This window comes from Narcine bancroftii, chromosome 3, assembly GCF_036971445.1.
Source record: "Narcine bancroftii isolate sNarBan1 chromosome 3, sNarBan1.hap1, whole genome shotgun sequence".
NCBI lineage: Eukaryota > Metazoa > Chordata > Chondrichthyes > Torpediniformes > Narcinidae > Narcine > Narcine bancroftii.
Window position 1 is genome coordinate 288,967,597 of NC_091471.1, and position 24,261 is coordinate 288,991,857.

The following is a 24,261-nucleotide window of genomic DNA, read 5'->3' on the forward strand; positions in this document are numbered from 1 at the left end:
GTTGGGACAACTTTTCCTAGGATTGTTCATTTCTGTATCCATTTTTATCACTTGTGGCTGTTGTTGTATTCCATGCATTCGAATGCTGGTCACGAGGACCATTGAGAGAGCCTTTGCCAACCACGATGAGCTGCCTCCGAAATATCAAGCTCTACAAGCTACAGAGCGGGACTATCTCACTTCAAAGGAGGCGTCAAAAAATTGCTGAGATCGATCTGGAGTCGGATGAAGAATGCGACAGGAAGGAGATGTTATAAAATAGATTGTAGCACAAATGTTAACTTTTATCTTAACTAATTACTAATGCTTAGAAGGGATAGCTAGTTATTTGCTTGGGGGCAAACGGGGAGAAAACTTGTAAACGGGCAATGGGGGGTATACGCTAAAGAGGGTTGGGGGGAGCCCTCGCCCACCAGCCGAACAACCCCGTGAACAGAACCCGTATAGAGCTTGGCAATAGTAGGCGAACTAATGTAACGTGGTGGTAGCGTAGTCAGGGCAAGATTGTCCTCTAAAGAGGACAAAGCAGGGATTGTAAGGTAAAAACATCATGAGATGGGACCGGAGAAGGAGTCACCCAGTACTAAGGAGTAACAGAATGCAGATGTGACCTTGTACACTCAAGATAAGCTTTGCACTAACAAGAATGATGTGCAGCAGACTAACAGAGAAGGGTAGCAACAGTTTATTCATTGGACAATGTCATGGTATGATAATTTACTAAGTACGTATCCTGAGGTATAAAAAAAACACCACTTGCTGATAACGGCAGAATGCGCCTTCTCTAACTAACACTGCAAGTGTTACAATCCGGCAATAAAGAACAAAGAACCTTGATTTCGACTCAGTCTGGTGTTTGACTCACTCATTCATGAACAAAGCAGACCTAACACTATTTGGAAAAACCTGTTTTTGAACCTAAAGATGTTGGACTTCAGGCTTCTGCACCTTCTGCCTAAAGGTGGCAATGAGAAGAGGTTGTTATTAGGTTGATGATGAAATTGGCTGCCTTGAGGCAGTGCCTCACATAGATTGGAGGTTGGTGCTTGTGATAGATATGGCTAGGTTCCCACTTTCTGCAGCCTTCTGATACTTTACCAGCAACAACCTGTAAGGTAAACTACTACGACACTGATATCTAGCAAGGTGGGCATCTCCAAAGTTGATTATTTAATATAACTGATTGGACTACTAAATGATTAATGCTCCTTCCTGACTGAACAATGCAAATACGCAAATGTAGTATGGATAGAAAATGCTATGGCCTTTTAATGATTCTAGAAGATCATCACACTTAAAAATAAGACAAACATCCTTACTTTGATTTCTCAGGAATTGGTTATGCATCGACAGAACAAAAACATGATTATAAACTCCCAACAGTCAAAGGCAATCTTGTGTGAACCTATCACATTTATTCTATTACTATAATGGACCATATCATTTGACTTTACATGCGAGATCAATGGGAGCAGAATGGAATAATTGGCATGGCACTGTTGTCATCATCTCATGTCCATTAAGAATGCCAATTATTCCACATCGGTGTGACTGCTGTGAGTTGTAACTGAACCAGGCAGTGGTTGTTCATCAGAATTGCCCAGCAATAAATTGATTCCCTATTGCAAACACCTTTGGTATATTGCATCATCCTCACCTACTAGCATATTTGGTAAAAAAAACATGTAGGATGTTCAGGGATTAATGCAGGGCTGGTGCCAGACTATTTTGCCCCGAGGCAAGGTCACATACTTGCACCCCCTCAAAAAAAATTTGCCAACTTCAATTTTCAAAAACAGATGTTTTGTAGAAAAAATGAAAAACACAAAACTTTAGCAACTGCTAAATTTAAATTCCAAGAATAAATAATACATCAATCTTTGAATATCTTTCTCAAATACAAAAGTATGGCATACAAATCATTTTGAATTAAAGGGTACTTGGTAGAATGCATACCTCCGCCCAGGGCAACACAACATTAAAACATTTTACTTCACACACCTTGAAATCTATATACCTTTTAAGATTACTTGGAGTAACCAACCCGCAATGTTAGGATAATATTTTACTTACAGTCAGACAGAGAAATAAACAAAAAACAGACAAACAGGGTTAAAAACGTAACCTTCTTGTCAGAGGTAATAATCTTGTGAGTTGTGTTGTTAAAATTTAAGTCTCATAAAAGATTCAATTTCAGGCACATTAAAATCTCACTTTGCAAGCCTTTTCCTTTTCAAATATTATTCTTCTTGCCTAAATTTCTGCTGGTTTTTCCTTTAGATAAGGGTAATTTCAAGTTCACACCAGGCCTGATAGTTTTCTAAATGGCCAGTATTCCTCTCATGTGAAGGAAGAATTGCTCCAAAGTTCTTCCCGCTTTTTGAACCTGTTTCTTGTCAGAATGATGCACTTTTTTTTGCTGATTAACTTACAGCAAAAACGAAACACCACACCTTTTGAATGTACCAACCATTGATGGTGCACTTCTTCACCGCTTGCTCTGGTATACTACTCTTGTAGTATATAGGAAAAAATCTGTGTTTGAGACTTTGTGAAAATCATGTGATACAACCTGCCGTGGTTCATGTTGCATTATAAGCTGTTGCAAATTATCATTGCAATAATAGAGCCAGTTGGCAGGGTTATTGTAATTCAAGTCAGGCAATGCCATCTTCCTTTGCAGACTTTGCAGTACTCTCACTTTTCTTGACATCCTCTTTTTCCTCTGTGAGTTTTCTAGAAATAGCTCCAATTAGTGAAACTTCTGTCTTAGAGTTTATATCATTTGTAGTAGGAGCACCACATTCAGCTCCCCCAGTGCTAGTTTCAATAAGAGTACAGTCATATTCTTCTTCTTGATCTGCTTCCTGTGTACGAAGGTATTTCAGGAAATACACTTCTTGCTTTGCTTGCTCCTTAGCTTTTTCTGCTTTTCATTTGTGGTACTGAGCTCCAGAAAGTGGATTTTTTTTAAAATCAGCCATCATATTTATCTCCCACAATCTGAGTCCCTAGAACCATAGAATACTACCACACAAAAAACAGGCCATACAATACATACATTCATACAATATAAATAAAGAACTGAAAGGAATGAATATTCACTTATCCACCATGTTGTATAATGCTCTAACAATCCGAATTCATGCCCTTAACCACCACACCTGAGCCAACCAAACGACCATACATGAACCCACTGCGCACGCGCCAGTCAACCCCAGAAAGTCAACCAGTCGACACTCTTGCATGCATACGCACAAGGATAAAGATGGCCATGCCCAGTCAATGGACCCTGGGTCGCCATCTAATAAGGTAAGTACACTTTTGCACATTTAGCCCCTACACCAGACATCTGGCCTCCCTGACAGCTTCCTCTGAGGTCTGCACCCTAGGCAACTGCCTAGTTGGCCTAATGGTAGCGCCAACCCTGGGGCTACCATTCACTATAGTGAATCGCAATGAGTTCTAGATTCTAAAGAGAAACCATATATACCACTTGAGTTCAGTCTGTCAGCACCTGAACACTGGGAAACCCACATTGCTGCCAAATCCATACACTCACTGCTTTATATATGCTGCTTAAGAAAAAGTACAAGAAGTAATTTTTCCTCAAGTAAAGACAAGTAATCCCAGTAATGCAGTGAGTGAGAAACTGCGAGATGAATGATCAATTAGCCATAGCCTCCTGAAATAATCCAGAGACTGAGGTAAGGGGTAAAAATCATTTCAACCTCTGGAAAAGCAGTCCAGGCACAGGTGACCAAAAATCAGTCCACAGAATGTTATATATCCCAAATTCTGCAGGAAAACAATTGTGAATATTTCCAGGCTTACCCCCTTGCATAAGAGGCCATGCTGTGCAGCTTCTGATGCCTGGTCTGAAGTTCTCCATCAAAAATCAGTCAGTAGGTTTCACTACAATGAACCCATTTGGAAGGGTAGCCTAGCATAGCATAATGCTTGGGTCATTTGATGGGCAGTGAGACTTCTGGAACATTGATCCAAGTTTGAATCCAGCTGGTGAATGTAAACTCAAATAATTAAATAAATCTAGAAGTTTCATTAATACTAATTAAACTACCGTATTGGCATAAAAACTCATCTGGTTCTCAAATGTCCTTCAGGGAAAGAAATATACCTTCTTTATCTATTTAATCTACAGTATATGTGACTTGAGATCTATCACTGCCTCTCACCTGCCTCTTCAGTTCATGAAATGATTGAGATGGTTGGCAAATTCCAATTTTGTCAATGACATCCACATTCTGTGAACAAATAAAATAGAACATCTGTAAGAAGAACTGCAATAGCACTACTGTATATGCCGTTGTATAGAATGATCCAAAACTTTTAAAAATGTCACCTTAAAATCGGGGTCATCCTAAACAAAGAGTCTAAAATTCTTACCTTCTTGATGAAGTCACAACATCACTGCCATCTTCGATGCTCATGCATGTCCAGTTAGTTATTTGCGAACTCTTAGCACTCCTCCTTGAGGTCCATCCGCCCAGTAATTGTGGCATCAACTGTGTGCGGGCTTTAATAGGCCAGTTACAGGAGCCAACATCAGTATATTTTAAAATATCCAAATAAAAATAAAACCTTTAAATGATAAATTGTTATTAAAATATTGTAATTTGCTTTTAACAACATCCACTGGTCAGGGTCAGTGCCAGATTTGGGAGGTCATCTTATTCAAAGGGTATCGCTCAAAACCAATATTTTAGGTGGAAATTCCTGGGTTGTCCTGAACACAAATCCTCCTATAAAGCAGCATATACGGTATATACAATTTAAGTCTCTAGCCAATATCAACAGAATAAATACTCAGCCTTTAGTAATCCCACAACAAACTCCATAAGTTTGAACTTTCATTGCAAGTGAAATTACACAGTGACACCCAAACAGTATTGCAAAAATCTGGTTGCCTGGTTAAGGTGTGATGGACCATCAACAGGTGTGACCTAATTGTAAAAATAGCCCCCTCAAATTTTGATGAAAAGGAATTGACATTGTTAGATAGATAGGCAACATGGAAGTGGTTCATGAAATTTCCAGCAGGGCATGATTCTATCAAGAAATGGTCGCAATCACATTTTTTAAATTGCAATTTAATTTAGATATGCAGCACCGTAACAGGTCCATCCGGCCCACGAGCCACTGCTACTTAAATACTTCAATTAACCACCATACTTTTTTGTGAAGTGTGGGAGGAAACCACGCAGACACGGGGAAAATGTACAAACGTCTTACAGAGAGCACTGGATTCGAACCCAATCGCTGTGATAGCATTGCGCGAACTGCTACGCTAACCATTCCACTCCTTAACTATATTTGAAAATGTGATATTTGCTTCAAAAATGCACCACAATTTCTGGGCAATTATTTATAACATACCTCACAAGCTCATAATGTTCAGTTGTTGCAGAACCATTTAGATCACGTCTTTACCAATTGTGTTTCAGTTGTTCTTGGTGTCAACCACTGTGGCCAACATTAATCTCTCAACTATAGCATCTAAACACTTAATGAGTTATTAATTTCATTGTTCCATTTTGAAACATTCTTTGAGCAAATTGCCTGTTTTACGCATATATTACAACACTGACTAAATGCTGGAGGCTGGGATAGCGTGGAGTCATTCTGAGTCTCTATTTGTTGAGAAAGACATGTTCTTGCCCATGTATCACTCTTCCACAGAAAAATTGTATTTTTGCTTTTCCCAATTTTGCGCTTTATCTGCCATCTCCAAGTTCAGCCTAAATGCTTTATCTCTTCATCCACTTAAACTGCTGCAAAAAGTTCCCTCTATGGGATTCTGATTTACTTTTTAGTACTATCAAAGCCAGATGGTTAGAAATTAAAAACCTTTCAAGTGAATTCCTTGCCTCTCCAGATACTTCTTCCAAATGAGATAGTACTTCATGTATATATTCCTCCAACCCAAGTTACTTTATCGATTAAACAATGCGTTACTGAAGAAAATCAGCAGACCAGGCAACATCCATGGATGGAAATGGTCAATCAGCACTTTGGATCGGGACCCTTGATCGTAATACACAAGGATCAGTTGTTGTGTGCAAGTGAACAGGCTGCTGTTGAGTTGGCCCTTTATGCTGAAAAGGCATAAATGTACAATTGTGTTGCACACAGGGGAAAGTCAAGTCAGCTTGGTTACAACTCACAGGAAATAGGAAGTTAATGATGCCTGATGTAAGTGAGTTTGGGATGGGGGTAGTGAGGAAAATATTGAGAAATCTGTGGGGATAAGGTGGGAAAATCAAGACCTGGACATCATCAGGGTGGAAATTTCTAGAGAATATTCATGGAGGAAGATTGATGCATGTCAAGGCAAGGATTGCACTAAGGAGTTTGGAAGAGAAAAAGAGTGCAAGAATGAAGATAGAAGATTATTGGGAAGAATTGTAAAATGGTTAGGGTGAAGTGTCAAACAGGGATGAGCCCAAAGGTCCCAGGAGGCAATTATTTTTTTTCTAAAATAGAATATATATATACAAAGGAAAAACTAGACACAGTTTTCACATTCTAAGTGTCACATTGGATTTAATCCATAAATTTTGTTTCTGTACATTGTGTATACTATATGGTGCTGTTGCCACTAATGTGGTTCCTGGGGTGTCACCCCTTCAATTATTTGAAGGCTTCCCTACCAGTCTCAGTCATTCAATTCCCATTAACAGAAGGACCCGAGACTATGGTCTTGCCCCACAAGTCCTTTGCATTGGCTGCACCAATCTTCATCGCGCCCCTCAGCACTTACACCTACAGTGGAATGAGCCAGTCGGAAGGATTTCCTCACTGTTATCTTTCTGTGCTTGAAGACCAAAAGGTTTCTGTTGGGCTAGAACATCTTTCATCAATCTTATGATTTTCCAGCAGCACTGTTCTGTTTCTGGGTGTGTCCCTGGGAACAGCTATGAATAGAGCTGTTATGTGGCTGCTTGGGATGCATACCTATCTAACAATGCATTACTTAAACTGAATCAGTTTGAAGTAGGTTGCAGGTATACAAATTCACAGGACAGGATTGGCTCAGGAAATTCCCTTTTAGTAATGATAATACCTTATTAAGTTAGGTGGAAATTACCCTGCTGTTAATTAGATATGAATCTTTGTGTTTATGTCAATGTGGCTTCCAACTAGCTGCAGTATGCTCCTTTGCAAATAATTCTTTTATCCAGCATTTACTATTTCAATTTTAGTTTTAAGTTTATTCATCATATTATACCTGGTGCAGTGAGAAATTTTTCTGCAGCATTATTTGACCTGCACTTAATGCTCAGCAATTAGCTACATTAAAAAAAACCCATCCACATTGGCAGCTTGCACGAAAGCGATTGGTTTGGCTACCGTAGTAGAGAGCATTGAGGGACAATCGACCGCTGTCATGCCAGGTGGACAGATTTCGAAGGGGCAACCATAGAGTTCGGAAAATGTTCGTTTGGCTCGCAGGTAACAGGCACTGACTACATCAGGCTGGCAGGGAGAGACCAGGCCGGCCGTGCCAGCAGGTGAACGAGTGAAGCTGGTATCCGGATCCCACAATGTTTACTGGTAGGAATAATCAGGGCTTACCCAGGTTAACAGTCCACAGCCGGTCAATACCTCAGGAAATCATTCCAGGATGAGGTTCTGCTGGACATTCAGGTTCTAGGGTGATTTCTTGTTCCGAAAGGTAAAACTTGATAACTTTGCATTGAGTTTGCAGTTGATAAACTCCTTCTCCCATTAATTCTTATTGAGCCAAGCCTGATTCTTATTAAAGAAGCCAAGAATCTTTTCACAAGTGCCAATTTCCAGAAGCACACTAAAGTTCTGGTTGGTGGCACATTTAGTGGTAATTGACTTCCAGCATCAATGAGGCCCGCCGTTCAACCACTGACACACCATCCTACCCACGCATGGTAAAAGGTTTCCCACCCCTGGTCTACATCTTTCCCCTTGTGCTTGTGCTGTTCTTTTCCTCTTGTGCTGCTATCACTTCTGCAAAATGTTAACCTTCGTTCATAAGGTACATCTTCAATGTCTCTAATGTTTTAGTGTTTTTGTCCATTACTTGTCTGAGATAATCTATTCCAAGAGAAACAAGAACTGCAGTTGCAGATACAATGACAATTCTTTGGTTTGTCATTATACATATATTTTTCTTTCCAGATCATTATTTTTCTATTTTAAAAAATATACCTACACCCAAAAAATAACTTGTTTGTTCTGTAGGCACCTGCTGGCTGACTTATTAACTAATTGTATATCTTTCTGCTATACTTCTCAGCATGGCAGTGTGTTTGTCACTTAGACATATAGTCATTAAGTAGTTCCCCACCTTGCTTACTGTATTCTCTCCAGGATTCCACCACCAACAATTTTATTTTACTCCTGCACCATATTTAGTTCAGACACTGGAGTCCTGTGTTCCCACATTCGAATTCTCTGTTATTGAAAGGCTGATGTTGAAGCATATCAGCTCCTGTCTGAGCAATGACATGGATCTGTTCCAATTTACCTTCAGTAGCAAGAAATCTATAGCAGATGCCATCTCACTGGCTCTGGAACACCTGACAGCAAAGGTGCATACATCTGGATCCTCTTTATTAACTACAGTTCAGCATTTAACACCATCAACCCCTCAAAATTGATCAGCAAACTCCCAAGGCCTGGGACTCAATGCCCCTCTGTGTAATTGGATCCTGGATTTCCTCACCTCCAGACTACAATCACTGAGGACTAGTAAAACATCTCATCCACAATCATCAGTACCAGAGCACCAAAGGGCTGCATTTGTAGCCCCTGCTCTATTGCTATATGCCTATAACTGTGTGGCTCAGTAGGACAACAACTCTATATACAAATTTGCTGACAATACCATGGGAGTAGGTTAAATAAAAAAAAAGGGACGATGAGTTAGTATACAGCAGGGAGATTGAAAACCAAGGAGCTGATTGTTAACTTCAGGAAAAGAAAACTAGAGGTGTACAATCCAGTGATCATTAGGCAATTAAAGGTGAGGAGGGTGAACAAATTTAAAATTTGCTCACCCTCTTCACCTCTGATCCCAAATGAGTCGCTATCTCAGAGGAACACTTTTGGACTAAATTTACTAATGGAATCATAAAGAATGTATGTCAGTGACTCTACTTCCTCATGGGTTTGCGGAGGTTTGGTATGACATCAAAAACTTTGACACACGGGGGGCGTGGCAAGATGGCGTAGGGAGCGGACGTGCATTCCCGGTCTCCCCCAGGCAGTTATATAAATTCCCCTTTCCAAGAATATTTATTTTTTGTTAAAAGTCTTTGTTTTGTTTATCAATTGTTTTTAGTTTAAAATGGCAACAAAGATTAAGGAAAATAGAGTTCAAATACAGAACAAAACTACACTCTCCGACTTTGGAAGAAACTCGGCCTACTTGCCCAGACAGAACCACGGAGTCAAGGCTGGAATTTTCTTAAGAACGGAGCTCATTAACTGGACTGTCAGATAAGCTGGCCTTGGACATCCCTCTGAAAGATGTTTAAAATGGCAACAAAGATTAAGGAAAATAGAGTTCAAATACAGAACAAAACTACACTCTCCGACTTTGGAAGAAACTCGGCCTACTTGCCCAGACAGAATCACGGAGTCAAGGCTGGAGTTTTCTAAGAACGGAGCTCATTAATTGGACTGTCGGATAAGCTGGCCTTGGACACCCCTCTGAAAGATGTTTAAAATGGCAACAAAGATTAAGGAAAATAGAGTTCAAATACAGAACAAAACTACACTCTCCGACTTTGGAAGAAACTCGGCCTACTTGCTCAGACAGAACCACGGAGTCAAGGCTGGAATTTTCTTAAGAACGGAGCTCATTAATTGGATTGTCGGATAAACTGGTCTTGGACACCCCTCTGAAAGATGGTGATGAATATTGATTTGAAATGTTTTATGAAGATAAATTGCAGTAATTGGCATTGGTTGCCCGTGAGTTTTAAAAATCCAGATAACATTAAAGTTTATTAGTGATTTTTTTTGGATGGAATATCGGAAGGATGAATTTATTATCTATAAATACAGAACAAAATTTCATTCTTTGACTTTGGAAGAAATTTGACCTATTTGCCCAGACAGAGCCGGAGTTGGTGCTGGAATTTTCTCAAGAACAGAACTTATTAAAGTTGATTTCAGACTCCTTTTTGAAAGATGGCGACGAATGTTGATTTGAAATATTTGAAATATTTTCTGAAGATAAACATATATATGGAACTCCTTGACCTGCAATAAGGTTTATCAGTGATTTTTTTTTGGATGGAATATTGGAAGAGTGAATTTATTATCTGTGAGTATGTATACATTGCAAACAGATTTTAATAGTTTTGAAAAGGTTTTTTTTAAACTAAACAACAAGATCAGTTTAATATTGAGAAAATTGGAAAAAACGGAAACTTTATTATTAAATTTGGAAATTCAGTAGAAAGAAACTATGAACAAGATTGATGATTTATAAAATTAAAGTCGAAGGAGCAATGTCCAAGAAGAGTTAAAAATTTTGAATAAGTTTTTCTTGAAAATAAACAATAATTTCAACTTAACATTGAGAAGATTGACAAAGTAGAAAATTTGGTATTAAATTGGGAAACACAGAAGAAAGAACTTATGAATAACATTGATGCTTTAGAAGATCAAGACCGAAGGAATTATGTTCAAGCAAATTTTAAAAGATTTGAAAAAAAAACTTTTTTTGAAAGTAAGCTACAAATTCAACTTGAGACTGAGAAGAATGGAAGATTCGGTGTTGAACTGAGATGTTCAGAGGTGTTTTAATTCAGTGGATGAAATTCAGGAAGACTTGAAAAAAAAATTAAAAAAAAACTTTTATTGATTGTAAACAATGTTTAACTCAGTGTTGGGAGGGTGGAAAGGGTGCAAAATTTAATATCAAGTTTGGATTTTCAAAAAAAAGAGTTTATGAATAAGATTGGTTAAATTGATGGACCGGGGTTTTATGGATATAAGAAATGATGATTTTTCGGTTTATACATGTATTTTGTCTGCCTGGGGGGGGGGGGAGGGGGTGGTACTTCTGCTCCCGAAAGTCATATGCCACTTGTGGTTTATACCACACCCATTTGGGTTTTTGGGAATTAACCACCACAAGGTGGTTTCCTAAGGGGTTAGGGGAGGTGGGGGGGGGGTGAAAATTTGAAAATTATTTAGTATCTATTATGTAATATTATACTAAATCAATTTGAAATGAATGTATGGAGATACTATAAATAAATTTCGAAAAAAAAACTTTGACACACTTCTGTGCTGCATCACAGTCTGGTATGGGGATGCCAATACCACTCAACATAAAGCACTGCGCAGGACATCACAGGCAAAACCCTCCCTATCATCAAGAACATCTACAGGGAATGTTGCTGTCAGAAAGTATCAGCAATCATCAAGGATCCCATCACCCAGCACATGCTTTATTCTCGCTGCTGCCATCAGGAAAGAGGAATAAGACTCACACCACCAGGTTTAGAAACAGCTGCTATCCTTTCACAACAGAGTCATCAACAACAAACTCAATCAGGGAATCATTTAAGGACTCATACTTTTGCATTTTATTTCTCTCTGTATTGTTAAGTTCTCTTTATTTGTAGACATGTGTACATTGAGGTTTTTTTTGCACCTTCAATAATTGGTCATTCTGCCTCGCCCGCAGGAAAAGAATCTCAAGAATCTGTGATGTCATGTATGTATTCTGACAATAAATTTGAAATCTGAAGCTTCACCTTCACTGCACAAAGGGATCTCCCAGATCAAGCAAACAATATAAAATGGAAGTAAAAACATATTGCTGGAGAAACTCAGCAGGTCTGACAGTGTACTTTATATAGCAAAGATAAAGATACTTAACCAATGTTTCATGCTTGCACCTTGCACCGTGAATGAAGGGCTCAAGCCCGAAACATCTTCCCCCACCGAAGCAGTGCAGAAGCTGTGCGACATCTTCAGCAACCCTGTACGTGTAGCACAGCCACAGCCCACCTGGTCAATATCGAAAGGCTCAACAGATAGACTTCCTCTTTGATTTGAAGGTCATCATGGTGAGAACACTGATGTTCTTCTCTGACCACTGCACCTGTCACCTACAGGAGAACCAGAAGACGGCAGAGGAATGTGGAAGCTCAGCATGAATGGTTCAGTCGCATCCACACAGAAAGACAGAAAGAGGATCCATAGATCTTTTAAAGCCAATCTGCATGACATTAAGGCCACAGACAGAATGGTGTTCAGAACTTTCTGTCCTCTATCACGGAGGCCTTAGAAGACAGAAAGTTGGAACGTCTGGACCAACCAGTTACCCACAGGCAGCTGACAGACTCTACATGTTCCTCTGAGTTGAGTAAAACTCCCAGAAGTGATGCTTAGCAGCTGAATTGTACTGGGTGGGTCTGGAGCTGGTGGAAGTGTAAAACACTATGCTCCCAGTATGTCAGATTCCATGAGGAAAGGCATCTCATCCTCATATTCAAACGGAAGGGGGAGAAGGAGAACATCAGGAATTGGAGGCAAATATCACTGTTAAATGTTCACTACAAGGTCCTATCCAAGGCCATTGCTAATTTGGTCATATCTGCTCTGGGACACATGATAAATCCAGACCAAACTTATACTGTTCCAGGCAGGAAAATCTCAAACAGCCTCGCACTTCTCAGAGATATCATTACCTATGTCCAGAACAAGAGGTTGGACACCTGCTTGGTCAGCTTGGACCAGTAGGCTTTCAATTGGATAGCATGATGTACATGATGAATGTACTCTCGATGGACCTCCATTCTGGAGACGTGACCTGCCCAGCGCAGTTGGATCTTCAGCAGCGTGGATTCGATGCTGTCGGTCTCTGCCATCTTGAGTACTTTGATGTTGGAGATGAAGTCGCTCCAATGAATGTTGAGGATGGAGCGGAGACAACGCTGGTGGAAGCATTCTAGGAGCCGTAGGTGATGCCGGTAGAGGACCCATGATTCGGAGCCGAACAGGAGTGTGCGTATGACAATGGCTATGTATATGCTGATCTTTGTGAGGTTTTTCAGTTGGTTGTTTTTCCAGACTCTTTTGTGTAGACTTCCAAAGGCGCTATTTGCCTTGGCGAGTCTGTTGTCTATCTCGTTGTCGATCCTTGCATCCGATGAAATGGTGCAGCCGAGATAGGTAAACTGGTTGACCGTTTTGAGTTTTGTGTGCCCGATGGAGATGTGGGGGGGCTGGTAGTCATGGTGGGGAGCTGGCTGATGGAGGACCTCAGTTTTCTTCAGGCTGACTTCCAGGCCAAACACTTTGGCAGTTTCTGCAAAACAGGACGTCAAGCGCTGAAGAGCTGGCTCTGAATGGGCAACTAAAGCAGCATCGTCTGCAAAGAGTAGTTCACGGACAAGTTGCTCTTGTGTCTTGGTCTGAGCTTGCAGGCGCCTCAGATTGAAGAGACTACCATCCGTGCGGTACCAGATGTAAACAGTGTCTTCATTGTTGAGGTCTTTCATGGTTTGTTTCAGCATCATGCTGAAGAAGATTGAAAAGAGGATTGGTGCGAGAACGCAACCTTGCTTCACGCCATTGTTAATGGAAAAGGGTTCAGAGAGCTCATTGCTGTATCTGACCTGACCTTGTTGGTTTTCGTGCAGTTGGATAACCATGTTGAGGAACTTTGGGGGGCATCCGAGGCGCTCTAGTATTTGCCAAAGCCCTTTCCTGCTCACGTTGTCAAAGGCTTTGGTGAGGTCAACAAAGGTGATGTAGAGTCCTTTATTTTGTTCTCTGCACTTTTCTTGGAGCTGTCTGAGGGCAAAGACCATGTCAGTAGTTCCTCTGTTTGCGCGAAAGCCGCACTGTGATTCTGGGAGAACATTCTCGGCGACACTAGAGATGCTGCATGACCTGCTGAGTTTCTCCAGCACTGTTTTGTATTACCACTTCAATGAGTGTCTGAAGATATTCCTGTTTAACTCCATTGTAATTGATTCTTTTGTTTCCGTCTTTGTGGTAGAAGATGTGGATAAAGTATTAGAAAATTAAAAATAACTAAAGTAAGGAACCAACAAAAATTCGTCATTTATACATCATTTAGTTACAATTAACCTGTTACTTCATAATCCCATGTCCTTTAACAATCACATGCTCAAGTGCAATTGTCATTTGAAGAAATGAGCTCCAAACTTTTACTTTTTATGTGACCTACATTCCCTTTTTAGCTCTTATATTTAGATTGTGCCGCCGAGCTTTTGATTCCCACCCAAATTGCAGAAAGTTTTTTTCATCTTTCCTCAATAAATCACTTTGTCCTTTTACATTCCAATGTAAACATCAATAGTCTGTGACTTTCCTCCTTTTATTTTAACACCTGTATAATTTTGGAAAGTCTATGTTTCATTCTCTTAAAGGCCAACATATCCTTGCTAAACTGTTGTGTTTAGAATTCCTTGCAATGCTTCAGGATTGGGCAAACCAAAATTTTGTAGTTTTAGTATAATCTCTGTAGTCTTCTACATGTAAATAATGAAACCCAATCATCACTTTTTTCCTATGTACTTTAATGACTTTGTTGATGGACACCACCTCTCCCCCCCTCCCCCCCCCCATATCCCTTCTAGCTTCTCAGCATTTAAGTAGTATTCTGTTCTTTCTGCCTCTTCAGTTCAAACTAGATGATTTCACATTTGGCTACTTTGAAAACTCTTTGCAATAAAAGCATTCATTAACTTAACATGCAAATAATCTTTGTAATTTTATTCTTTCTTTTACACTGGTAACAATTCCATTTATCATGCTGTCAAGTCTAAGAGATCAATGCTTGTTTCCTAATTATCTTCATGGTTTATAAACAGATCTTTGCAAGACATTGGATATAAGCTGCCAATCTGAGTGTCTCATCAAAATCCCTACTTTCTGTCCAGGAATTTAGCCCATTAAATCGATAATGTCAATTCGATTCCACAACCACATATTCCAGCTGGCATTCTCTTAGAAGAGACTTCATAAAGTCCAAATAAATTATATCTGCAGATATTTCTAAAATGGTTATATCCAAAAACTTAATTTTGGGTTTGTTCAAGATGCTTTCTATTTCAATATCCATTTGAACTTTCTCATCAATTGAAAAAGTTGTTCAATTAGCATGTTCTTAATTATACACTCAAGTGATTTCCAGAAAATAGATACTAAATTAGCTGGATTATAATTCCTGGGTTTCGATCTTTCTTCTTTCTTAAATTGGCAGGGTGGAGGATCAGAGGGAACTTGGGGTCCAAGACCATTGGATGATCAAAGCAGCTGCACAGATTGATTCTGTGATTAAGAAGGCATATGGTGTATTGGCCTTTATTAATTGTGGAATTGAAGTTAGGAGCCGAGAGGTAATGTTGCAGTTCTATAGGACCCTGGTCAGTCCCCACTTGGAGTACTGTGTGCAATTCTGATCATCTCACTACTGGAAGCCATAGAAAGGGTGCAGAGGAGATTTACAAGGATGTTGCCTAGTTTAGGGAGCATGCCTTATAAAAACAGGTTGAGTGAACTTGGCCTTTCTCCTTGGAACAGCAGAGAATGAGGGAAGACCTAATAGAGGTATACAAAATGATGAGAGGCATTGATTATATAGATAGTCAGAGGTTTTTTCCCCTAAGGCTGAAATGGTTGCCACAAGAGGACATGGGTTTAAGGTGCTGGGGAGCATGAATAGAGGAGATGTCAGAGGTAAGTTTTTTTTTTAAACGCAGAGTGGTGGGTGTGTGGAATGAGCTGCTGGCAAAGCTGATAGAGGCGGATAAGTTAGGGTCCTTTAAGAGACTTTTGGATAGGTAATAGAGCTTAGAAAAATAGAGGGCGAAGGGAAAGCCTAGTAACTTCTATGGTAGAGACATTTTCTGCATCATTTTGTGGGCCAAAGGGCCTGTACTGTGCTGTAAGTTTTCTATGTTTCCATGCTTCTAAGTATGACATGCACAATATATTTTACAGTTAAAGAAAAGTTCCAAATCTCTGGAAGATTATAGTTAATCATATACAATGTTCTCATCTGTTTTCTTAAAATCCTCAGAATGTAAACTATCTGTTCCTCTTTCATGCCACAGAGTGACCATCACCCAACACTAGGGTCAGAAAATAACCAACAGTCAACATTGAAATATTGTTATATTAATTTATATGACATAACAAAGTAGGTCAGAGGCCATATATTCAATTCAATGGTGAATGACTCACTTCTTGGATCCCCACAGCCTTTTCACCATCCTATCTAGATGCCACAAATCTGGTGGAACAGAATACCCTTTATGTATCTGGATAAGTTCAGCCTCATTGACATTCTCGAAACTCATCAAATTTGAGAACATATCCTTTTTCCTCGTATTCTCTTATTTTCACAAATAGTTACCAACCTAGCCTACAGCAGCCTGCTTAATTGACAACACGAAAATAAAAGAAAGCATCTGAAAAGGAATTACATTGGTGTCCATAGCCGTCCATAAAGAGTAAAAAGGCCCAATCCCACCATTCAGCATTTGATCCATATCAGTAAACGTTATAGTACCTCAATGCACATCAGTACTTTTAAATATGAAGCTTTTCTACCTTCGCCATACTTTTAGGCAATGATTTCTAGATTCCAGTACCCTCTAGATGGAAAAAATAGACATTATCTCTCCTTTAGTACTTCCATCAATTACTTTAAATCCACGCCCCATGGCTTTTAACCCCTCTGCTAAAGGACAAGTCACTCCTATTTATTCTTTTTAAACATGTTGCAATTTTCCAGTCCTGCTAAAACCCTTGAAAGTCTGCTTTGTTTATGTACACAAGTACAATGGTTTTTTTTGTTAAATATTTGTTACATTTAGACATACAACATGGTAATCGGCCCTTTCAGCCCATGAGCCCGTGCTACCCAATTACACCCAATTGACCTACAACTCCTTGTACGTTTTGAACAGTGGGTGGAAACTGAAGTCCTGGGGAAAACCCACTCAGACAGAGGGAGAAAATACCAACAGCGTGGGATTCGAACCCTGGGTCTGATCACTGGCACTGAAACAGCGTTGCACTGAAACAGCATTGCACTAACCGATAAGCTAACCGTGCTGATCAATGCAATAAAAGTCTTACTTGCTTCAGCTTCCCAGGTATGTAAAACACACTAACAACAAATTAAGTACACTTAAAACACAAGACACCCCAAAGAAAAAAATAGATGTAAAAGGAAAAGAAAATATATTTACAGTTGGACAGTTATGCAAATGTAGTTTGTACAAATCTTCTATAGTATTGGAGCAGTGTTAATGATTAGAAGAGTGTAAGGATGTTCAAAAGCCTGATAGCTGTTGGAAAAAATGTTTTCTTGAACCTAAAGGTGCTGGACTTCAGACTTTTGTACCTTTTGATTGTATAGGATGGAAAATGTGATTAAAAGAGCATATGAGAATACTGGATTTCTAAATGGGGGCATGGAGCATGAAAGGAGATTGTAAACGTTTTTATAATTATATAAATTGGAAAAGGGTGGCTAAAGTGAGCATAGATTCCTAGAAAGATGAGAAGGGGCGATGTGGAAATTGCTGACACAACTATTTTGTGGCAGTCTTTACAGTAGAAGAGACGGGTAGCACGCCAAAGAGTGACATTAAGGATATGATGAGAGAAGAGGACCTTAAAACAATTGCATTCACTAAAAAGGTAGGGCTGAGCAATCTTCTGGGCCTAAATGTAGATATGACCACTGGTCCTGACGGAATGCATCACTGGGTACTGATAGTTGTTGCTTTTGTGGCAATTTACCAAAATTTTCCAAACTCTTGGCAGGTCCCAGAGGTTTGGAAGACAGCAAATATGACGCCACTGTTCAAAAGACAAAAGGCAGGTTACTTGCGGTCACTTACGTGGCTTAACGTCTGAAGCAGGGAAAATGCTTAAAATTATAATTGAGGTAGAAATAGTGAGACACTTGGATTGAAATTGTTTTATCAAGCAGACACAGCATGGATTCAGGAGGGCAGGTCTGATGGCCCAGGAAATCAATTGTCTCGCGGCCAAACTGGCACTTGGCTGGATTGATGGTTAAACTAAACTCACTTATCCTGGAGAACAATAGTCTTAAGTGAGCGGCGTGCTCAGTGCAGGTGTGGCTGGCTATTAAAATGTCATTGAGGTAGATGAAGGCGAAGTGCAGATCCTGGCCCACTGTGTCCATCAACCTCTGCAAAGTCTGAGCCCCGAATGGCATGCAGAGGAATTCAAACAATCCAAAGGGGGTTATGATGGCAGCTTTGGAATGTCATCGGGGTGAACTGGGATCTGATGATAACCCCTGATGAGGTCCACCTTAGAGAATATCCATGCCCTTTGCAGATTAGCAGTGAAGTCCTGGATATGGCCCATGGGATACCTGTCAGGTGTGGTGGCCTCATTTAAGTGGCGGTAGTCTCCACACGACCTCCAACCTCCCGCTACCTTAGATGCCATATGGAGGGGGGAGGCCCATGGGCTAGCAGAGCGCCACATAATGCTGAGTTCGTCCATCTTTCGATACTCTTCTCTAGCCAGGTTACATTTCTTGGTGGGACAGAGACACAGTGCCCTGGTGTGGAGGGGAGGGCTCTGTAATAATTTAGTGTCTCACCCCGTGTTTAGGTTCCGCCGAGTTAAATGGGCCGTAGTGATGGAGGGGAATTCTGCTAAGACTCGAGCATATTCATTGTCAGCAGTACTCACCAAATGCAGATGAGTGTTAGTAAGTTCGGTGCCCTTGATCGAGTGTCTGAAATGTCTGGGCGTGTAGCACCCAATGTCCACCTGTAGCAAGTTGGTTCTCAGGAAATCGGCACTCAGTAACTTTTGTTGTACGACCGTCACCATAAACTTCCAAGTGAATTGTCTGTCCCCAAAGTGGAGGGGAATTGTAAGGGTGCCAAATGTCTGAATGTTGGAGCCGTTTGCTGCTCGACGACCCACCTAAGCTGGACAGGGGAGGACACTGTACTGTGCCCCAGTGTCCACCAAGAAACGTCGGCCCGACAGGAGTCTTCGAAGTAGAGGAGGCTATGTAGTTGGCCAGACGTCACTGCCATCAACAGCAACCAGCCTTGGTGTTTCCCTGAAATGCACAGGGGGAGCGGCATCGAAAGGCCTTGGAACCCCACCGTTGATGAGAGAAACAGTATTTCTCACCGGTGGGGTGGGTAATTTGGGTGGTCGGCCGGTGGACTTCCAGGCTAAGTGATGCTGACAACATGTCGTCACCTGTTCAAGGGAAGCGCAGGCGTCCCTCTTTGCCACCCCCAGCACATCTGCTTGGGCAGCCACCCTCCTGGATTCATCAAAGTCTTCATCTGTGAGGAGCAGTTGGATCTCTTCAGGCAAGCTGCTCCAGGAAGATCTACTGGCACAGCGGGCAAGAGGTGTGGCTATCATTGAGAGTCAGCATGTCACTCATGAGGGCAGAAGAGGCCCTGTCTCCCAAACCATCAATGTGCAGCAGTCGGGCTGTGTGCTGGCACTTCGAGAACCTGAAAGTGTGGATTAATAGTTCCTTAATAGCTACATATTTCCCTTGCTCTGGGGGCTGCTGGAGGAAGTCGATGATGCAGGGTTGTGGTGTCTTGATCGAGGGTGCTGACCACATGGTAGCAGTGCATGTCATTTGAGGAGATCTGGCGAATGGCAAACTGCACCTCAGCCTGTTGGAACCACAGCCATGGTTACAACTCCAGAAGCCCAGCAGCTTTAATGCAACAGCATTGGGTCTAAAACGCCGTTTGGACCAATTGGGGTCAGCACTGTAGCGAGATCGTTACAGTTATAGCTCGAGGTATGATGGGTTATAGCTCGAAGTTGAAAGAAGACTCATGCACACCAAGGGAGCATAATTGATACTGCCTTTTTTTGATCAGCCAGCCACATCACCACTGGGGCATGGCTTGAGCGGGACCGGTTGCTGATTGGCTGTCCCAGATGTGCAGGCCCAGATTGGACCCCCTGAAATCCGCTGGCGGTGATTGGTTGATTCAACCGCTATTCCTGTGGCCTATGGGGAGCAGGCGTCTCATCCCGCGTGCTGTCTACCTAATTGTCATTCTTGATGGCCGTTTGCTCTGTCGGCCTGCGGGCCACTACAATGTTACAAATTTACTGGTATTTTTTCAATACATAATTAGGCCAATGGATAGAAGTGAAACAAGTGGATATTCTGTACTTAGATTTCCAATAGGCATTTAAGAATGTGCCTCATAAAATGGTTCTGCATGGGTATGCATAGGGTTGAGGGCAACGTATTAGTGTGGCAGAGAATTGATGAACCGACAGAAGCCAGAAAGTTGGGATAAACATGTGTTTCTCTGGTTAAGTATTGGAGCTGGAACTTTTCATGATATACATTTACAATTTAGAGGAGGGGTCCAAATGTTTTCTCGTAACACCAAATTGTGAAGAGTACATGTAGTGTCTGCAGAGAGATATAGATAGATTGAGGGAATGGACAAGGGTTTGGCAGATGGAATATAATGCTGGTAAATGCAAGGTCAGCTACTTGGGAAGGAAAACATATAGTTGATCAGATTATTATTTAACTGGTGAAAGATTGCAGCATGTTTTGCAGAGAAAGTTGGGAGTGCTTGTGCATGAATCATAAACTGTTGGTTTACAGGTGTAACAGAATATCAAGAAGGCAAGTGGATTGTTGGCCTTAATTGCCGGTGGGATTGAATTTAAGAGAAGGGAGGTTCTGCTGCAACGGTTTAGGATACTGGTGAGGCGGCACCTGGTCTAGTATCCAGTTCTGGTCTCCTTATTTGAGAAAGGATGTGTTGGTGGTTTTGCAGAGAATGATCATCAGATTGATTCCTGAGATGAGCAAGTCAATTTGCCGGGAGAGATTGAGTCACTTGGGACCGTGTGAGAATTAGAGGGCATCTTATAGAAACAAATAAAATTATGAAACAACAAGGTAGAAGCAGGAAAGTTGTTTTCATTGTTAAGTGAGACTACAATTCTGGGGGATTTAGCCTCAAGATTCAGGAGAGAGATGAGGAGGAATTACTTTCACCAGTGTGGTGAATCTATAGAATTCTCTGCCCAAGGAAGCAGTCGAGGCTGCCTCATTAAATATAATTAAGACATGTATGATCGTAGAAAAATTAAGGGTGGTGCAGTTAGCGCAACACCGTTACAGCACCAGCAATCGGGACCATAGTTCGAATCTCGTGCTGCTTGTAAGGAGTTGGTACATTCTCTCCATGTCTGTGTGGTTTCTTCTGGGGGCTCCAGTTTCCTCCCACTGTTTGAAACGTATTGGGGGATGTAGGTTAATCAGGTGTAATTTGGGGACATGGGCTCGTGAGCTGAAATGGCCTCCTACTGTACTAAATATGTTTATATTTAAAAAGGGTTTAAGAATATATTCAAAGTGTTGATATTTTATTTGAAATAATTTTGCATCTTTTGCACAATTATTGGCTAAATTTAATCTTTCCAATGGGCACATTTTTTTAAAGATATTTACAAATTAGGCTTTTTGTTCAGACTAAGCATTCAAAATTTCTGCAAATTTCTAACTAAGATTCTTGATCTTTCTTTTAATATATGGTTTTATTTTTATGGTGGATAAACATCATGTTTTTATCATAATTTATTGATTTAAATTTAGTCCCCATGGATGGGATCAAAAGAGATTGGGAACAAGACTTGAACATAACATTTTCAGATGAACATTGGTATTCTACTCTCAAAATGATTCCTCATTCTGTGCAAAACACTGCTTATTACAATTCAAGGTGGTGCATACTTAAATTATCTTGTTGTTATGCAGATATTGAGAAATTAAAAATTTTTGAAGCTTCTGATATGTTTTGGAAAATGCACAAATTTAGAGAGATTCCCCCGTATCCAGGATTTCGCTGCCAACCTCCATGGCACGCGGTTTTTTTCTAAAGTCGATTTGGTGCGAGGATACCACCAGATCCCGGTTCACCCCAACAATGTTGGAAAGACTGCCATTATCACCCCTTTCGGCTTATTCGAGTTCCTCCGGATGCCGTTTGGGTTGAAGAACACGGCCCAGATGTTCCAGCACCTCATGGATGCGGTGGGTAGGGATTTGGACTTTGTCTTTATCTACCTGGATGACATCCTGATAGCCAGCCGAAGCCGCGAAGAGCACAAGGCCCATCTCCGTACCCTGTTTGGGCATCTGGCAGAGTTCAACCTCATGGACAAGTCAAATGGGAAACAAACATTGCAGTTCCTGGGGCACACCATCACAGCGTCTGGGGCAGCTCTGGCTCTGGAGAAAGTGGCAACCGTCCATCATTTCCCCAAATCCTCCACCTTTAAAGGCCTACAAGAATTTGTGGGGATGGTAAATTTCTATCATAGATTCATCCCTAACGCCGCCCGCACCATGCGCCCTCTATTCGCGCTGATCGCAGCAAAAGAGAAGACCCTGGCCTTGTCAGAGGAGGTGGATGAGGCCTTCACTGCGACAAAACAGGCCCTCGCCAAGGCAATGCTACTGGCACACCCGTGCCCGGAAGCACACACGGCGCTCTCGGTCGACACTTCCGCTACAGCAGTCGGGGAATACTGGAAGAGTGGCTGGACGGGCAATGGCGCCCGCTGGCCTTTTTCAGTAAGCAGTTGCGGCTGCCGGAACATAAGTACAGTGTGTTCAACCGAGAGCTCCTGGCGCTGTACCTGGCCATCCGCCACTTTCGTTATTTCTTGGAGGGCAGAATTTTTACTGTTTTTACTGATCACAAGCCCCTCACTCAAGCACTGGCTATGGCCAAGGACCTGTGGTCGGCCAGGCAACAGTGCCACCTTTCCTATGTGTCTGAATACACCACGGACATCCAGCACAGGGCAGGCAAGGACAATGTGGTCACGGACATGCTCTCCTGCCCGGCCATCAACACATTAGCTCCCGGCCTAGACTCTGCACGACTAGTGCAGGCCCAGCAGCACGACACCGAAACACAAGTTCTCTGGACCGCCATCTTGGGTCTGCTCCTTGAGGATATCCGGCTTCCTGACTCTGCCCAGCCGCTGCTTTGCGACACCTCCACTGGCTCACCGAGCCCGGTAGTTCGACAGGAGTGGAGGGCAAGGGTCATCAGCTAGATCCACGATTTTGCCCACCCCTCAATAAAGGCAACCGTGAGGATGGTGGTGCAACGATTCGTCTGGCATGGACTCAAGAAAGAGTCGGGACAGGACAGATGTGATCTGAGGGAAGCATTTAATGACAACAAGGATCTTGATAAAATGATCTAAATTAAACTGCACCCACTAGTAGATCATGAACCAGAGGCCATGGATTTAAGGAGATTGATTAAAGAACTAGTGGTGGTGAAGAAAATATTTTTCATATAATTATTGGGAATTCAAAGCCTCAAAGGACGGTGGAAAGTAATTCAATTAGAACTTCCAAAATTGATTTGGATACAGGACAGAGAAATTACTGTAGTCATGAAGAATGTTTTTCACTCAAAGTGGTGGGTGCATGGAATATGCTGCCAGCAACAGTGGTGGCGACAGGTACAATAGGATCCTTTAATGTTTTATTAGATAGGAAGAAATGGAGGGTTATGGCATAGGAAAATTGTAGGCAGTTGTTGTAGTGGGTCATTAGGTCGGCACAAAACTGTGGGCTGAAGGACCTATGTTGAAAGTATGCAGCCCCTGAAATAAAGGATGTTCCACAGTATTAATTCCAATATTGGTGGTATAGTAGAGAATGATTAAGGTTATCTAAGATAATAAAAGGATCTAAATGAACTGGAAAAGTCTGCGAAGAATGACAGAATTTAAACTGGTCAAGGGCAAGATGATAGCAGGTTAAAAGTACGGCAAGACTTACAAGGTGAATGGTACACTCTAGTGAATGTTGTAGAACAAAGGGATATTTTCATGAAGTTACGACACGGGTCGACAGGGTGGTTCGAATGCTTGGGATGTATATGGACCATTGTGTGCAGTTTTGATCACCCAGCTATAGGAAGGATATCATTAAATTGGAAAGAGTACAGAAGATGCAGGAGAATGTTGCCTGGACTGGGTAGGCTTGAATTATAAGGATAGACTAAGACTTTACTCTTTGCATAGGAAATTAAGGGTGGACTTTCTGGAGGTTAATAAATTCTCGAGGTAAACAGGCTTAACTTTTTCCCAGGGTAGGAGTACCTAAAGTTAGAGATCATAGATTTAAAGAGAGATGGGAAATAAATAAAAGGAACC

The 24,261-nt window shown here is 41.3% G+C and overlaps 1 long non-coding RNA gene across 1 annotated transcript in view; it reads right to left on the minus strand.

Moving 5' to 3' along the window:
- LOC138756515 (uncharacterized) overlaps positions 1-24,261 on the minus strand; it is a 102,336-nt gene that overhangs the window by 77,074 nt on the left and 1,001 nt on the right. The window contains exon 2 of the long non-coding RNA XR_011353124.1: positions 4,197-4,265. This is a non-coding gene — a long non-coding RNA (uncharacterized lncRNA). The remainder of the gene's footprint in view (positions 1-4,196; positions 4,266-24,261) is intronic.